This window comes from Leopardus geoffroyi, chromosome C1 (assembly GCF_018350155.1).
Source record: "Leopardus geoffroyi isolate Oge1 chromosome C1, O.geoffroyi_Oge1_pat1.0, whole genome shotgun sequence".
In the NCBI taxonomy this organism is placed as follows: Eukaryota; Metazoa; Chordata; class Mammalia; order Carnivora; family Felidae; genus Leopardus; species Leopardus geoffroyi.
This window is the reverse complement of record NC_059328.1, coordinates 163,291,484-163,308,744: the sequence shown is the minus strand read 5'-3', so window position 1 is coordinate 163,308,744 and position 17,261 is coordinate 163,291,484. Positions and strand designations below refer to the sequence as shown.

Below are 17,261 nucleotides of genomic sequence, written 5' to 3'. Positions count from 1 at the left end.
TAAAGCCACTGAAAAATAATAGAAAAATCCCATCGTGAAAAATGCACGCAAGGTGAAAAATAATGTTTAAGCAACCTTTTAACCCATGCAGTGATAGCGTTGAGGAAAATCACCAAAAAATAAAATTTAAAAATGTAAATGATCTGTCTCTGCTGAGACACATATCATAAAATTCTGTCATATTAGTGCAAGTTTCTTCTGAAGTGAGTTTGTTATTAATTTTATTTTTGATAATTCCTGTCACTGGATCAACAGTAGAACATTCTTGGTCCAAATTAAAACTAATTAAAAGTTATTTAGGGAACACAAGTGAATAACAATGTTTAACAGTTAGCACCTCTCAGAATAGAAACTCAAGCAGCTGACAAAATGGAAGCTGAGAAACATTCATGGCTTTGACTCTTCTGGATCACAGCAGAAACTGGTTTGCTTATATAACCGATGTAAACCCGGGATCCAGCATGGTCTAGTCTTGGCACTGGTTCAGACCTGCAGAAAGATATACTTGAAAGCAATTGGAATCTTTCTGTCTCTTGAGAAAATGCCAAAGGTAGGAGCGTGTTTTAAATATCCAGCAAACTCCTGAAAAATACTGTTTGTGCTTTTCTCTCAGTCTCTGACCAGCTCTCCCGCTTCGGTTTCCCCTCGTGCTCCAGAGACCCAGCCGAAGGCTTCTCTCCTACCTCCCTCTTTTTCTCTGCCTCAACTCTTGGTCTGTCATTCAGCCCGGCCTCCCAGGCTTCTTTGGTTTTCCTTCCGGTTGCTATCACCCAGTATCTGTGTGAGGTGTATCCCAGACACTTTTCTTGGGTCTGTCCCAGAGACCATGAGAAGCCGGCTACAGAAGAATTTTGTCACCAGAGCGTTTCCGGAGTCAGTTAAGTGGTTAGTCAGGTGAGTAGACCTTGGAGCTGCAGGGGCCAAGGCCCTGCTTCAGTTCCTGTGAACTTTGCTTTGTCTTCTAGCTGCAACTCACACTTCTCCGAGACTCAGCCGTGTCATAATGTACTAGGCAACATATACTGTGAGAGGACGCTCAGATATTTTTTCTTCTTGTGCTTTATATATTTATAAGATATTTCACTTAAGCTTTCCTTTTATTTTTTAAGCTTTCATTTTACAAGTAGGATACACACACATCCATATATATTTTTTTCTTTTTCTTTTTTTAGTTTCTTTCTTTATTTTGAGGTGGGGGGCCAGGAGAGAATCCCAAGCAGGTTCTGTGCTGTTAGTGCTGAGGTTTGAACTCATGAACCATGAGCTCATGACCCGAGCTGAAATCAAGAGTCAGACGCTTAAGTGACTGAGCTACCCAGATGCCTCTTTATATTTTTCTTCCTTGTAGTCAACGTGCAGTTGCTCTAGATGAAGCAAGGGTGGGGACCAAGAAGCACCACCCTAGGGCACGTGTCACCCTCCCACCTTCTCCCCTCCTTCCCTTCTCTTGTGGCCACCTCCGAGGGGCTTCTTGAGGCACAGTTTGGACTATTAAGAACCAGGCATAGTAGACTCATGTCCTGACAAGCTCTGCTACTTATGACCTAAATGAGCTCGGCCACCATAACACGACACCCACGTATCGGGCCTCTGTGAGTGAACTGGTAGACAGTGGGGTCTCAGCAAATGGTGATTTCCTCCCTACAGTCAGTCTCAAGGGAACAGAGGAGAGAGTAAGGGTGGATGATGGCAAATCCATGCCCGCGACTGGAAAAAAAGCACCAAGATGGGGTGAGCCCTTGGTGAGTGGGCCACCATCTGGATGGTATGTCCAAAGAAGCAATTATGTAATCCAATGATCACAGACCCAGTACAGCTGTAGGAAAGTATCAGCCTGTCTGCATGGCACTGAGCTGGGCTGGACAAAAAAAAAAAAAAAAAAGAGAGAGAGAATTAAAAGAAACTGATTATTTCAGACAGACTGAGACAACAACAGAGGTAGCTCAGTGGGTATGAACTGGATAAAATCTCAGAGCCTGAAAGGGCGCCTGGGTGGCTCATCGGTTGAGTGTCCGACTCTTGACTTCAGCTCAGGTTATGATCCCAGGGTCATGGGATCAAGCCCTGTGTTGGGCTCTACGCTGAGTTTAGGATTCTCTCTCTCTCTTCCTCTGCCCCTCTCTCCCAGTTGTGCTCTCTCTTTAAAATAAAATAAAATAAAATAAAATAAAATAAAATAAAATAAAATAAAATAAAATAAATTAAAAAGTTTAAAAAATCTCAGAGCCTGAAGAAGTCTAGATTTCCAAATGAATTTCATTTGGCTCTTGAGCTGTCCAGTACGGAGTCCTTGGAAATGTAAACCCTGTAACATGGAAAAGCAGAGCTGGGGCTGAGAACTGACCCCTCTTTCTTGACACTTCTGAGGGAATACCAGGGCTCCAGGGGCCCCCGAGAATGCATCCGAGCAGCCTGTCTCCCAGGAAAGAGCCTGCTGGGCCGGCATGCAGGGCATTTTCGGGAGGACAGTGCCCTGCCAGAGCCCAGGGACAACAGGTTACACTCCAGCCCACATAGCCTCCACCCGGTGGGCCTCTGGTGCTCTGCTGTCTCTTCAATAACCGGCTGTCGCCACCTGCTGGCCACTGGAATAAGGCGCTCAGAGCTGGAAAAGAGAGGATTTGTTTGGCTAAGGGGTGGCCAGGCTACTGAGAGCTGCACCAAAATAGAGACACAGACTGAGTGTTTTCCCCAAAGAGACCTTGGGAGGATCCATTACTATTTCATTAAGTTACACAAGAAGGTGGACTTTTATAAAAGTGATAACCTCATTCATGCATTATTTAGTCAATTACAAACACTTATATATGCACTGGGGATGATTGGTAATCACACCTCATTCTACCCCAGCATGACATTACCCAGTGCGATCTTCTACCCTATTCATTGAATTAGTCTTTACATTCATTCATTCATTCATTGACTCATGAACCCTTATTGACTGAATGCCTACTCTAATGGCAGCCTCTGTGCCAGAAGCTGAGGAGACAGCCATGAGCAAAAACAGGTACTGTCTCCCCACCCACTGGTCTGCTGTCTAGCAGAAGAGGCAGACATTAATCACATAATCACACAAATAAATGTAACGGTACGGAAGAGGCGTAGTAGAAAAATATAACTGTGACGAAGGGTGGCCTAAATGACTTGATCAATTCTAAAATGGAAATCTGGGCTATTTGATATGCATTAAAATTATTTAAAATGTTTCATTCTTAGACCCAGCACTTCCAATTTCAGGAGCTTATCCTAAGGCAATAATCAGAAAAATAGGACTGATGTTTCCCTGCATGACTGTTTGTAAAAATGAAAAAGTGAAAATAAAAAAGGAAACCATCCAAAGGGCCAATGATAAGGGGTTGGTTAAACAAATTATGACCCCATCAAAAACCAGAATATCCCAGAGCCATTAAAAATGCCAATGTAGGGACACCTGGGTGGCTCAGTCTGTTAAGCGACCTCCTCTTGATTTCGGCTCAGGTCAGGATCTCAGTCATCAGGCTCCGTGCTGGGCATGAAGCCTGCTTAAGATTCTCTCTCGCTATGTTCCCCAAACCCACTCATGTGCATGTACTCTCTCTCTCTCTCTCTCTCTCTCTCTCTCTCTCTCTCTCTCTATCTCTCTAAAAAAAATGAAAATGTATAGCTACACTATTTGACTAGGAACATATTTACTATATATGTTGGAAGTTATAGAAAAGTACGTATAGTAAATCCCATTTTTGAAAACGTTTTATGGGTGTTTTTTTTCCAGCTCCCTACTACATAATCAATTTATTTATTTGATTGTTACTGTTGGATCATTATGATCATCATGCAAATATGCTGTTACTTTTCCCAACCAAAAAAAGAAAAAAAAAGGCACACAATTTCTGTTGGCCCTATCTCCCCACCACCTCATTTCTCTGTCACCCTTTGCAATAAAGCCATTCTGATTCCTCCCCTTGTAAACCTACTCTAGCCAGGTTTGGTACGCGTCAAGGTCACCAGCGGCCTCCATATTGCTAAACCCATAGACATTCCCGTCCTCCTGTCATGGACTCCATCAGCAGCATTTAACACAGAGGTCACTCCCTCCTCCTTGTAGAGTTCTGCCTCTGGCTTCCAGAACTCCACCCCTGGGGTCTCCCGTCTCACTGCTTCTGCCTCCTCAGGCTTGTCTGCGTTCCTCCTCTTCCCAGATTGTTAATGTTAGCTCTCTTCCCTTTCCTGCCCATCCTCACTCCTTTGACGGTATCCAGCCACGGCTGTACACACCATCTGCCTTAGCCTAGACCTCTCCCCTAAACGCCCAGCTCCTAAATCCAACTGTCTACTCAGGTTTCTTGAGGACCTGTCAAACTCAGCATGTCTGTAGCAGAACTCACGACCCTCCTCCCCATTTAACCAGCTCCAGCCATAGCCTTCCTTCATCCACTTGTTGGCACCTTAGCACCTAAATCCTTCCTAATCTCAAGCCAGACCCCTGCAAATCATCTGCAACCATCATCCTCTCTTCCCTTTGCATCCAGATCCACTCCTTCAGGAAATCTTCTGTTAGCCTTGTATCAAAATGTGTTTCCCAAATCCAGCGACTTCTCATCACCCTCACTGCAACCACTGTGGTCCTGTCTGCCACCACCTCCCACCTGGGTTACTGCAGTAGCACCTCACTTGTTTCCCCTACAGTCTCTTGCCACCACAGGAGCCAGAGTTGTCCTTTAACAACGTATGTCACATGACATCACTCCTGGTCAAAACCCTGCAGAGGCTCCCCATCTTGCAAAGAGCAGACATCTAAAAGACATGCTGGGTCCCTTCTTTCATCTAAAAGACCTGCTGGGTCCCTTCTTTCCCGGCTGCTCTCGGACGTCATCTCTTAGCCATCTCCCTGTCGCTCACTCTGCTCCAGCCTGGCTGGCTTCCTTGCTAAGTCGTGAGCACACCAGGTCCACTCCCCTTCGGGACTTTTATTGCTGTTCACCCCACAGATATCTGCACCCCCTTCAAGTCTTTGCTCAAATGCCTCACCCTTGCTGAAGCCCGCCATGTTTGCAGCTACAATCCCCTCTCCAGCCATCCTAGTTCCCCTCACCCTGCTCTACCTTTCTCTTTTTAAATTTATTATTTTATTTGTTTTAGAGAGAGCGAAAGAGAGAGCACTCCAGCAGGGGGGGAGGGGCAGGGGAAGAGAGAGAGAATCTTAAGCAGGCTCCACACTCAGCATGGAGCCCAACTCAGGGCTTGATCCCATGACCCTGGGATCATGATCTAAGCTGAAATCAAGAGTCAGATGTTCAACCCACTGAGTCACCCAGGCGCCCCTACCTTTCTTTTTTCCATAGCATTTTCACAACAAGATACTACAAATTTTTATTTTTTAATTATATACATATATTTTTTATTGTTCATTTTCACTAACTGTAATTCATTTTCCCCGAGGAACAGAAATCTTTGTTTCATTTACTGATGTATCTCAACTACTTAAAACTGTGCTTTGTACAAAGCAATGCCCAAGAAAAAAATTTTTTTTTTAATTATTTTTATAAAGTAATCCCTCCACCCAATGTGGAACTTGAACTCATGATTCTGAGGTCAAGAGTGCACAATATACCAACGGAACCAGCCAGGTGCCCCAGCAAAAAAATTTTAATAAATGAATTTCACAAAGTGTATGTATGTCAAATCATCACATTGTATATTTTATTTGTCCATTGTACCTCAATAAAGCTGAACAAAAGTTTAATATTCTCTTGAAAGTAGTATATCCTTAACAGTAGTTAATCCATGAAAGCCTAAAAATTAAAGAAGCTCTTGACTTTAAGTAACATGAAGCAAGGATTTGGGATAGTGAAAAATGAATGGATAAATACATGAAGGCATGCATGCAAAGACAAACATAAAAATTAACCCACAAACCATGAAAAATTCTAGGTAAAGGAATAACAAGGCAAACATTTTTCTTTTTGTTCATCTGGCTTTCATTTTCCATGATAAATGTGAATTACTTAAATAAACATCTTGAGAAAATAGGCTGACTACTGAGGATAATAGCAGTTTTAATAATTTTCTTCTTTTAGTCTACAGTTTCAACTGTCCATCTATAGACAAGAGTTGGTAAGATGGTAGAAATACGGGAAAGGCACCCATTTACATGACTGTGAAGCCATTGGGGAAGCCCCTGCCCAGGCAGTGGGAGAAACTCTGTCTTGATTTGAGGTCCCCCCAAAAGCAGACCCTATAAGGGGTTTATTTGAGAGGTGCGGCATGAACACAGTGAGGCAGAGAGGAGAAGGAAGCCAATGAAGGAAGGGCTGTCAAGCCATTTCTACCACAGGCAGGAACTCAATCCCATGGATGAACTCTGAGTCACAGCATAGAGCGTGCCTCAGTTACCCCATCTGAAGGGTGAGGAAGCTGGGGTATTTCTCCACCTACGGCAGCTGAGGGCTGTTTCTGGGGCCACTAACTCTCTTGCACTTCCAGCTTGTCCCATGCATTCCTATACCCAGAAAACAAATCGCTCGGGCAGGTGTGGGCAGTAGGCAGAGTTTTCGGAGTAGAGGTGAGAGACGACGGGATATGGGGCAGGGGAGGGGGCACTGAGAGAGTCTGCTACGGTTCCTTGATTAGACCCTGATTTTGCTCTCTGGGAGGAGCTCCCTCGTCTATTGTTCTCTGTGGCCCCTCGCTATGCCCCTGCGAGGTTCTCACCTGTCCATCCACCTCCACGACCACATCTGAAGTGGGCAGTGGGGAGAGTGCCCTCCTTGGGAGCCTGTGCAGATATTGTAGCCTGCTTTCTGTCAGTGCATGTTCCAGCACCCAAGGACTATTTTAAGGCTTGCACAACCTAAGTTTTTGTAGTCTGAGTTCAAAAACTCTTTGGTAATGCAATTCCTTCCAACTTAGTAAGCTTCTGAAATACAGCAAAACCTTGGATTGTGGGTAACTTGTTCCACAAGACAAGCAAACATTTCTAACAAATTTTAACTTGATAAACAAGCCTTGTCTTGCAATACGAGTAGTAGGTGATGCTGAATGTCACATGATCACACTGAGCCAATGGTTCTTCTCTCTCCCTCCCTCTCTCTCTACGGGATTGTGGGTGATTGTCTCCCATGTTCCCGTGGTGTTTGGCAGAAATCAGTGATTTTTCAGAACACTGGAAGGTGCCCACAACTGGCACTAGTCTATTTTTTTTTTTTTTTGTCACTTCAAAGCACCTTGCTTTTCCATACAAGAGTAAGCTTAGGAATGCTTTGCTTCATTCTAGGTCAGGCTGCCTGCGGATATAGACCCTTTCCTCTGCTGCCTTACTGCCAGTTACATTAAATACAGTATATAGCAAGTACAGTTTATTAATACTGTACTATAGTCAACATCTGTGTGAGCATGTACGATGACCCCCATGCAGACAAAGATTCCATTGAGCCAACGGATGGCAGTGATTCCATTATGGTGAAAGTCGTCCTACACAATAATCCTCTTCTCTCTTGTCTCTCTCACACCAACGATGAAGGTTTTCAAAGGTAAGTGAAAGTTAATTTATTTTTCTTTATATTTTGTATTTTGTATTTTTTTTAATTTTTTTTTAACGTTTATTTATTTTTGAGACAGAGAGAGACAGAGCATGAACGGGGGAGGGTCAGAGAGGGAGACACAGAATCTGAAACAGGCTCCAGGCTCTGAGCGGTCAGCACAGAGCCTGACGCGGGGCTCGAACTCATGGACCGCGAGATCATGACCTGAGCCGAAGTCGGACGCCTAACCTACTGAGCCACCCAGGCGCCCCTATATTTTGTATTTTTAAATTATTTTGTATTATATCACAGTATTGTAACCATTTATATAAGAATATTTTTGGGTTGTATAACGAATCATCTGAGTTTCCATGATTTCTTAGAGGGAAATCCACTTTGATATACAAGTGCTTTGGATTACAAGTGTGTTTTTGGAATGAATTATGCTCGCAAACCAATGTTTTGCTACTTGTTTGCAGTCATTTTTTATGTGCAAGTATGCACACATAGGGTTCTTTACTAGATTTAACTCTCAAACCTGATTTACTTCTCTGCATCCCAAACCCCATATCTCTCTCCTTCAACTTAATGGCAATCCTCTTGAAGCTATCTGGAAAAGAAGAGTCTTGAGTGTGAAGAAAACATCCTTTAATGGCAGTGGTGAAACTATCTGTTTAATAAGAAGTCTTCATGAGCTTTTGTTGCTCAAAGCCTTTTTTCTATGTTATCACTTATACTTGGGGGTTCAAAGCAGAAGGCTCCAAATTTCTGGACTCGTTCTATTTCCTTTCACTTGTCCTCTTGAAACAGCCAATTCTTTCCCAAGCTTGTCTCTTATACTGACACACTAAGCAAGGCAAATAACTGATGTGGGCTATCTTTGGGTTTTCTAAGCTCTTTTAGAGCCACAGGCTCAGTAGACAGTTTGCTCACCAAGTAATTGAGGGCAACAGTTTTATTAAATAATTCGCTATTTTATAACATGGGTTTTCATCTTTTCAGCCTCCAATACCAATCTTCTTGCTTTCCTCTGCAGTGCTATATATTTTAGGGTTTATTCTTAACCACAAGACCTCAATGGAGGGGAGTAAATTTTGCATGAATACTAATAATGCTAGCTGCTGTATAAATAAACCCAAGAATTTCAATGGCTTAACTTAACGAAAGTTTTTTTTTTTTTCAACGTTTATTTATTTTTGGGACAGAGAGAGACAGAGCATGAACGGGGGAGGGGCAGAGAGAGAGGGAGACACAGAATCGGAAACAGGCTCCAGGCTCTGAGCCATCAGCCCAGAGCCCGACGCGGGGCTCGAACTCACGGACCGCGAGATCGTGACCTGGCTGAAGTCGGACGCTTAAACGACTGCGCCACCCAGGCGCCCCTGAAAGTTTTGTTCTTACTCATGAAATAGAGCCGAGTGATGACCAGGTCAATGGGGTACCCTCTTCCATGAAGTCACTTAAGGATGCAGGATGTCAAAAGTAAAGTCACCTCCAACATGTGGTTTCCAAGGGGGTCATGTCCATTCTGGCTAGTCAAAAGACTAAAGAGCGTGAGGTTTGAAGATGGCAGAACAGGAGGAGCCTGAGCTCATCTCATCCCATGGATATAACTAGATGACACCCGCATCAGTGTAAATAAATTGGAAAGTGACCTGAAGACTGGCAGAACAGACTCCATGGCTAAATGTAGAGAGGAGGCCGCATCAAAGAGGATAGGAAGGGCAGAGATGTGTTGAGAGCCAAAGGGACCCTTGGGAGTACCCATAGGAGGTAAAGATGCTGCTGGTGTGGAGAGAGGAGAGAAACAGACTCTCACACCAGGGACCTCAGGCAGGGAATGGGGAAGACGAATCCTCGTAACATTTGGCTTTGAAGGCCAAAGGGGACTGGCTTCATGAGTTTTGGTTTTTTTTTTTTTTTTTTTTTTTTAATTTTTTTTTTTTTCAACGTTTATTTATTTTTGGGACAGAGAGAGACAGAGCATGAACGGGGGAGGGGCAGAGAGAGAGGGAGACACAGAATTGGAAACAGGCTCCAGGCTCTGAGCCATCAGCCCAGAGCCCGACGCGGGGCTCGAACTCACGGAACGCGAGATCGTGACCTGGCTGAAGTCGGACGCTTAACCGACTGTGCCACCCAGGCGCCCCTCATGAGTTTTTTACAGTCAGTGGGACTTAACACCTGGAACTTTGGGCCAAGCCAAGAGAGGGCTTGGCTCTGGCAGAGCCAGGAAAGTGATAGGAAACTGAGTCTCCACCCTCAAAGAGGCAACAAAACCAACAGCCCTGAGGAGACACAGTACAGGAGCAGCAGTTTGAAAATGCCTGGGGTACACAGAAAGGAGATTTGTTTATAATCTCATAGCATGTGCTGGAGGGGCAGGAAACTTAGGGAGACTTCTCCAAGAACAAAAGAGTTGATGGGCACCATTCCCCCCCCGCCCCACCCCCCAGCCTAGATACACAGACACCTGTGGGAACCAGTGCAGTGCCAACACTTTCCACCTAGCTTGCTAATGACACGCCCCTGCACCCCACACTTTCCCAAAGACCTGCCCCTCCACCCCAGCGGGGCACTTTTCCCAGGCAGTTGCAGCTCCCCTCACAAGGGGATCAGGCAAACCTTCTGGCACTGCATGCCCTGCCCTGAGTTCTCCTGCAGACCCGCATCCTCCAGCATGGCCACAGCCCATGCAAAGTGGTGCCACAAGCCTGGAAGTGAGCAAGCAGCCACACCAGAGGCTGGCTCCACTGCAAAGGGACTCCTGCCCTTGGCAGAGGGGAAGATAACTACACACACCAGTCATACTGTGGCCCCAGCAGTGGGCTGTGGGCAGACCGTTGCTCTGACTGCAGGCCTGGTCCACCAACAGAAGCTTCTCAGGGGACAATACAGGGAGAGTTCCCTGCAGTTTGGTGCTACTGCATCTCTGGAAAACAGCTGGTCTGGCAACTCAAGCCCAAGGTGGCCCCAGACTGACCCACTAGCAATATAGGGACCAAACCCTACCCACAATAGGCAAAGAGCCATTGCAGATGATTGGACTAAAGGCAAATACAGCTCAACCACAACAGGAGGGTGCACACAGCACATATGGGAGAAGCCCCTGAAATGCCAGGTTCTGGTGAAGAGGGGACACTGCACTGCAGGGCACTGCAAGACCTCTTCTTCATAAGGCCATATTTTCAAGAGCAGGAGACGCAGGTGACTTTCCTAACACACAGAAATAGATACAGAGAGTTAGACAAAATGAGGAAACAAAAGAATATGTCCCAAATGAAAGAACAGGCCGAAACACAGCAAAAGAGCTAAATGGAATGGAGATAAGTACTATTCTTGACAGATAATTTTTTTAAAAAGATTTTATTTTTGAATAATCTCTACCCCCAACATGGGGCTCAGACAAGAGTATCAAGACTATCAAGAATAACATGCTCTTCTGACTGAGCCAGCTAGGCGACCCAGACAGATAGTTTAAATTAATGGTCATAAAGACACTCACTGGACTTGGAAAAAGAGTGGAGGCCTCAGACCCTCAACAAAGAGAAATAAAACATAAAGAAGAACGTATCAGAGATGAATGACTCAATACCTGAAATTAAAAATACACTAGAGGGAAAAGCAGACTAGAGGAAGCAGGAGAATGCCCAACAACCTGGAGGACAGAGTAATGGAAAGCAATCAAGCTGAACAGGAGAGAGAAAAATGAATAATAAAAATAAAAATAGATTTAGGGAACTCAGTTACACCATCAAGTGTAATAACATTCACTTACAGGGATCCCAGAAAGAGAAAAGAGACAAAAGGGGGCAGAAAATTCATTTGAAGAAATAATAGCTGAAATCCTCCCAAATCTGGGGAAGGAAACAGCAATCCAAAGCCGGGAAGCACAGAGAGCCCCCAACAAAATCACTCCAAGGAGATCCACACCAAAACAAATAGTAATTAAAATGGCAAAAAGTACTAATAAAGAGATAATTTTAAATGAAGTAAAGGAAAAGAAAACAGTTATATAAGGGAAAACCCAATAATGCTATTGGCTGATTTTTCAGCAGAAATTTTGCAGGCCAGAAGGGAGTGGCATGATATACTCAAAATGCTAAAACAGAACAAAAACAAAAACAAAAACACCACCAAAACACAGAAACAAACAAAACCCCTGCAGCCAAAACTACTCTATCCTTGCAAGGCTATCATTCAGAATAGAGGTAGAGGTCAAGAGTTTCCCAGATAAACAAAAGTTAAAGGAATTCATCACATCAACAAGAAAAAGGACAGGGCTGGCTGGCTGGCTTAGTTGGTACAGCATGTGACTCTTGATCTCGGATCATAAGTTCAACCCCATGTTGGGTGTAGAGATTACTTAAAAATGAAATCTTAAAAAAGAAGAAAAAAGAAAAAAGAAAAAAAAAAAACAAGAGAAATGATTAAAACAATATGATATACCAGCCCTACAAGAAATGTTAAAGAAGACTCTGTGAGTATAAAGGAAAGACCATAAGCAGGATTAAGAAACGTAGGAAACACCAAAGTAGTAAAATTAATTATATCTATAAAAATCAGTCAAGGGATTAACAAAATAAAAGGATATAAAGTATGACACCATATACCTAAAACACGGTGGGGGGAAAGAGTAAAAACTTAGTGCTTTTAGAATGGGTTCAAACGTAAGCAACCATCAACTTAATGTAGACTGCTACAGGCATAAGATGTTATATATAAACCAAATGGTAACAAAAAGTAAACCAGTAATAGATATGAAAACAATAAAGATAAAGGAAACCAAGTGTATCACTAGTAAAAGCCTACAAACCATGAGAGAAAAGGGCAAAAGAAGAAAAGAACAGAGATCTATAAAAACAATCATAAAACAAGTAACACAATGGCATTAAGTACATACCTATCAATAATTACTTTGAATGTAAATGGACTAAATGCTCCAATCAAAAGACACAGGAAAGGATAAAAAAAGCAAGACCCATCTATATGCTGCCTAAAAGAGACTTATTTCAGACCTAAAGATACATACAGGTTGCAAGTGAAGGGATAGGCAAGCATGTATATAAATAGGAGTGAAAAGGAAGCTGGGGTAGCAATACGTATATGGACAAAATAGACTTTAAAACAAAGACCATAACAAGGGACATAATCATAAAAGGAACAATCCATTAAGAATATATAACAATTGTAAATACTTATGCACCCAACATAGGAATGCCCATATACATAAAGTAGTTAAAAACAAACATAAAGGAAGTAATTGACAGTAATACAATAATAGTACAAGAGTTTAATACTCCACTTACATCAATGGATAGATCATCCAGACAGAAAAATGATTAAAAACAACAACCACCACACAGTAGCTTTGAACCGGATGGATTTAACTGATATTTCAGAACATTCCATCTTAAAACATCAGGACACATTCTTTTCAAGGGTACATGGAATAGTCTACAGAATAGATCAGATCTTAGGCCACAATACCAATGTCAACAAATTCAGAAAGACTGAAGTCATACCATGCATCTTTTCTGACCACAACACTATGAAATTAGAAATCAACTATAAGAAAAAATCTGCAAAGAACACAAATACATGGAGGTTAAATAACATGCTACTAAACAATAAATGGGTCAATCAAGAAACAAAAGAAGAAATCAAAGAATATGTGGAGACAAATAAAAATGAAAACGCAACAGTTCAAAATCTTTGGGATGCAGTAAAAGCTGTTCTAAGAGGAAAATTTACAGCAATACAAACCTACCTCAAGAACCAAGAAAAATCTCAAATAAACAACCTAACCTTATACCTAAAAGAGCTAGAGAAAGAAGAACAAACAAAACCCCAAACCAGTAGAAGGAAGAAAATAATAAAGATTAGAGCAGAAATAAATGAAATAGAAATGGAGAAGAAGAAAAAGAAGGAGGAGGAAGAGGAGGAGGAGGGAGAGGAGGAGAAAAGTAAGAAAAGACTGATGAAACCAGGAGTAGATTCTTTGAAAAGATCAACAAAATTGATAAACCTGTAGACAGATTCATAAGAAAGACAGACAGACAGAAAGAAAGAAAGAAAGAAAGAAAGAAAGAAAGAAAGAAAGAAAGACTAGCTAGCTCAAATAAAATCAGAAATGAAAGAAAAATAATAACCGACACCACAGACATACAAAGGATTATGAGAAAATATTATGAAAAATTACATGCCAACAAATTGGACAACCTAGAAGACCTAGAAGAAATGGATAAGTTCCTAGAAACATATAACCTGCCAAAACTGAATCAGGAAGAACTAGAAAATTTGAACAGACCAATTACTAGCAATGAAATAGAATCCATATTCAAAACATTCCCAAGAAACAAAAGTCTAGGACCACAAGGCTTCACAGGTGAATTCTAACAAACACTTAAAAAGTTAATTCTTATTTTTCTCAAACTATTCCAAAAAATAGAAGAGAAAGGAAAGTTTCCAAAATCATTCCAGGAGGCCAGCAGCACTCTGATAAATACACTGCAAAAAAAGAGAGCTATAGGCCAGTATCGCTGATGAACATAGATTAAAATACTCACAAAATATTAGCAAATTGAATCTAACCATACATTAAAAAAATCATTCACTACAATCAAGTGGGATTATTCCCAGCATATAAGTGTGGTTCAATGTTTGCAAATCAACCAATGTGATTCATCACATCAACAAGAGAAAGGATAGGGGGGCCTGGCTGGCTCAGTTGGTAGAAAATGTGACTCTTAATCTCGGGTCATAAGTTAAAGCCCCATGTTGGGTGTAGAGATTACTTAAAAATCAAATCTTAAAAGAAGAATAAACACAAGACAAAGGATTAAAATGATATATCATTTCAATAGATCCAGAAAAAGCATTTGACAAAGTACAATATCCATTCCTAATAAAATCCCTTAACAGAGTAGGTTTAGAGGGAACATACCTCAACATAATAAAGGCCATTTATAAAAAACCCACAGTTAACATCAAACTCAATGGTGAAAAGCTGAGAGCTTGTCCCCTAAGAACAGGAAAAAGACAAGGATATCTACTCTCACCACTTTTATTCAACATTGTACCAGAAGTCCTAGCCACAGCAATCAGATAAGAAAAAGGAATAAAAGGCATCCAAATTGATAAGGAAGAGGTAAAACTTTCTCTATTTGCAGACAGCATGATATTATCTAAGGACTGAAAAACTACTAGAACTGATAAAGGAATTCAGTAAGGTCACAGGATACAAAATCAACATACAGAAATCTGTTGATTTACATACACTGATAATAAAAGAGCAGAAAGAAAAAATAAGAAAACAATCTCATTTACAATTGCACCAACACTAATAAAATATCTAGGAATAAAATTAACCGAGGAGGTGAAAGATCTGTACTCTGAAAACTGTAAAACATTGATGAAAGAAATTGAAGTTGACACAAACAAATGGAAAGATATCCCATGCTCATGGATTAGAAGAACAACATGTTAAAATGTCCATACTTCCCAAAAGTCATCTACCAAGTCAATGCAACCCCAATCAAAATACCAACAGCATTGTTCACAGAATTAGAATAATACTAAAATTTGTATGGAACCACAAAAGACCCCAAATAGCCGAAGCAATCTTGAAAAAGAAGAACAAAACTGTAGGTATCACAATCCCAAGTATCAAGATACACTACAAAGCTACAATAATCAAAACAGTATGGTACTGGCACAAAAGGAGACACAGACAACAATAGAACAGAACAGAGAGCAGTAAACCCATGGTTATATGATCAATTAATCTTCAATGAAGGAGGCAGGAATATGCAATGGGGAAAGAAATCTCTTCAAAAAATGGTGTTGGAAAAACTGGACAGCTCCATGCAAAAGAATGAAACTGGACCACTTTCTTAGACCATACACAAAAATAAACTCAAAATGGATTAAAGACCTAAATGGGAGACTTGAAACCACAAAAATCCTACAAGAGAGCACAAGCAGTAATTTCTCTGACATCAGCCACAGCAACATTCTTCTAGATATATCTCCTGAGGCAAGGGAAACAAAAGCAAAAATAAACTATTGGAATTACATCAAAGTAAAAAGTTTCTGCACAGTAAAGGAAACTATCAGCAAAACTAAAAGACAAGCCAATAAATGGGAGAAGATATTTGCAAATGACATATCCAATAAAGAGTTAGCATCTAGAAAATATAAAGAATTTATACAACTCAACACCAAGAAAACAAATAATCTAACCAAAAAATGGGCAGAAGACATGAACAGACATTTCTCCAATGAAGTCATACAGATGGCCAACACACACATGAAAAGATGCTCAACATCACTCATCATCAGGGAAATGCAAATCAAAACCACAATGAGATATTGCCTCACACCTATCAGAATGGCTAAAATAAAAAACACTGAAAAGCAAGAGTTGGCGAGGATGTGGAGAAAAAGGAACCCTCTTGCTCTGTCAGTGGGAATGCAAACTGATGCATCTACTGTGGAAAAGACATGGAGGTTCCTCAAAAAGTTAAAAACAGAACTACTCTACAATCCAGTAACTCCACAAAAACACCAATTCAAAAAGATGTACGCACCCCTGTGTTAATCACAGCATTATTTACAAAGGCCAAATTATGGAAGCAGCCCAAGTGTCCATCAATTGATGAATGGGTAAAGAATATGTGGTATATTTAAACAATGGAATATTAGTTAAAAAAAAAGACTGAGATCTTGCCATTTGCAACAAAATGGATGGATCTAGAGGGCATAATACTAAGTGAAATAAGCTAGCCAAAGAAAGACAAATACCATATGAATTCACTTATATGTGGAATTGAACAAGCAAAACAAAGCATCTGGCTGGCTCAGTCACAAAAGCATGTGACTCTTGATCTTGGGGTCATGGGTTTGAGCCCCATGTTGGTGTTGGATTACTTAAATAAATAAATAAACTTAGGGGCTCCTCGGTAGCTCAGTCAGTTGAGCGTCCAACTTGATCTTACCTCAGGTCTTGATCTTGGGGTCATGAGTTCAAGCCCCAAGTTGGGCTCACACTAGACCTGGAGCCTACCTAAAAAAAACAAAACAAAAAACCCCAGAAACACATGGCTCCTTCTAGAGACAAGAATTCGGTAGAAGGATGTATTTTCTGGCTAGGCAGTCACAATGCTATACTCCGGAAAGGAGAGAACCAATTTTTTAGTGGATAGAGAGCTGACCTCCCACAAATTAAACAGAAAAAAATATATATAAATAATGTGAATTTGCAGCTATCTCCTGTACCTTCCAAGCCCTTTCCCTAATTATTTGTTTTGACTCACCAGAATGGGTGGATGTGTCAGGATACTGTCCTTGGTCTTGAGACGAGGGACCTTCCTCACCTGATTCTATCTGGGAAAAAGGAAAGGAGCAGGCAGGGTCTCCTTTTAAATAACTGCTTCCTTCCCTGTTTTGGTAAAAATACTTTTCAGACTGAGCAGTCACTAACTGCTGGCTTCTAGGGTTGTTGTTGTTTTTTAACAAGGAAATTGAAAAGCTGAACCACTCTGCTCTTTGCTTGCCTGAGTCAGAGTCCGCTCCGGGGGGGCAATAAAACCAGTTTTATGGAAGAAGCCATCTTTGTTAAAAACCAAACCCAAGTCTGGTGGAAGTCTCCACCAGCAGATTCAGCACCAACCACACTCTTCTCAAAGTCATTCAGCACAAGAGCCCCATGCACTCTCAGCCCAGAACGAGCCACAGCAACTCAAACTGTCCTACGTGTAG

At 41.5% G+C, this 17,261-nt stretch overlaps 1 long non-coding RNA gene across 1 annotated transcript; it reads right to left on the bottom strand.

Moving 5' to 3' along the window:
* Positions 1-2,238: 2,238 nt before the first annotated feature.
* On the bottom strand, positions 2,239-16,878 carry LOC123596772. The gene is made up of 2 exons (XR_006711862.1): positions 16,817-16,878; positions 2,239-2,605 (listed from the first exon to the last, which is right to left on the bottom strand). It is a non-coding gene; the product is annotated as an uncharacterized LOC123596772 (long non-coding RNA).
* Positions 16,879-17,261: the final 383 nt, after the last annotated feature.